This window comes from Mus caroli, chromosome 17 (assembly GCF_900094665.2).
Source record: "Mus caroli chromosome 17, CAROLI_EIJ_v1.1, whole genome shotgun sequence".
Taxonomy (NCBI): Eukaryota; Metazoa; Chordata; class Mammalia; order Rodentia; family Muridae; genus Mus; species Mus caroli.
In genome coordinates, this window is record NC_034586.1 from 35,063,830 (window position 1) to 35,065,709 (window position 1,880).

Here is a 1,880-nt window from a genome sequence, read left to right on the forward strand (position 1 = left end):
TTCAACCTTTTTAAAGCACAGAAGTATGGGCATAAAGTCGGATGGCATTTATCAATTGTTCTAGAAGTCTTTAAGAAAAAGTAAATCGTATTATCAATTAAGCAACCCATCTGAAGTTCTCAGATTGCTTGTAAACAAAAACAACAACAACAACAACAACAACAACAACAACAACATATGTTGGCAAATCAGATCCAGAGTTTCTGATTTCATATGACTGAAGTTCAAGAATTATAATTTGTAACAAGTTTAAGGTGGTGATCATGATGCCAACCAGCAAAACTTCTCAGAGTCTCAATAGACATTTTTTTGACGAAGCCTTGGCTCTGGAAGAGAAACAAGACACTGAAATGTTGTATGGTGGCCATCTTAATTGTTCTACTTCAAAAACTGGACGTGGGAGCAAGAAAGACAATCCAGTACTTCAGAGCTTGCTGTTTTTCAACCATAAGTGGATTCTAGGAAGTAAACTTATACATGCAACTGCCTATAAATCTAATTCCAGAAGAGTTGAAACCCTCCTCTGGCCTCTATAAGAACTGATGTGTGACTATAGACCTAGACCCCACCCTCCACACACGCCTGCACACACTGACAACTACAATCAACTTCCCACCCAACTTGAACTTCCTGCTTCTAACGTGGCTAAAGCTGTATCTTACAAGATTTTAGAGTGATTAAATCTGTACTTTCCTATAAATCAGGCACAGCTTTTATCTGAGGCAAATTTCCAGAAAGATTATATAGTCTTCAATATCACTCCTGGTTTTATTTTGAACTCTAGAGCAATAACTATATTGTAGTTTGTACATAAGAAAAGAGCAACATCATCAACATCTTATTTTAAGTCAGCAGGATATATTTCAAATTAACCATGAAATAGATTCTGTAGTGGAAACCAGATTATATATCTGGGCAAAGGAAAGTTTAAAGTAATTTTTTTCAAGGCAGGTGTAAACACTCCTATGATTTAATAATTAAACTGCTGCAAAACAATGCTATATTTATTTTAATATACTTCAGAAAATGTTATTAATGTTGTGATACCATAAAGTATACATTGAATAAAACAGTATTTATTGCTTTGTCTTGGAAGAATATTAAATTGAATGTCAGAAAGATCATTTACAAATAGAGCACCTATCATTTTCCTGCAACCTTGTGATATCCCAGAAGACACAGCCTTTGTTAAAAGAATGAAGAAGAGTATACTTGGGGTACCTATGGCTCCAGCTGGTAACAGACAAATGCCTTATATGGTATTAATGGAAGTGGAGCCCCTTGGCCCTGGGGAGACTCGATGACCTAGTGTAGGGAAGGCTTTGTCACTAAGGTGGGAGTTGGTGGGAATGTGGGAGGGCACATTCATAGAGGCAGAGGATTTGGGAGGGGAATAGAAGGTTTGTGGAGGAGAAACTGGGAAATGGGATACATTTAAAATGTAAATAAGTGTAATAACCATTAAAATATGGAAAAGGAAATATTAAGTGTACTCAAAATAAATTAATAATCAAGAAAAAATTGACTGAAACCCTTTCTTTCAAAAAGAATGTAATGTCAATTTTTTTATATAAAAAAACAATTAAGTAGGAAGCCCTGGTGGTACCTCAATATAATTCAGTCTTAGAGACACTGAGGTAAAATAAAGATAAAACCAATGTCATCCTGAAGACCTTTGAATAGCCAATAAGTAATTTAAGAAAATAGAAAGCAAGAAAATTTAATTCTTCTGATTCCTTGTGGATGAAAACACCGTTGAGACTTGGATACAATCTGGAGAAATTTTCTTTACCAGATGTTGTTGTAGATGATTAATCTGCTGTAATCTCCCAGCATCAAATGAGGTTCAAGTTCCTTGCTACTTGCCCCAATTTGCTAGA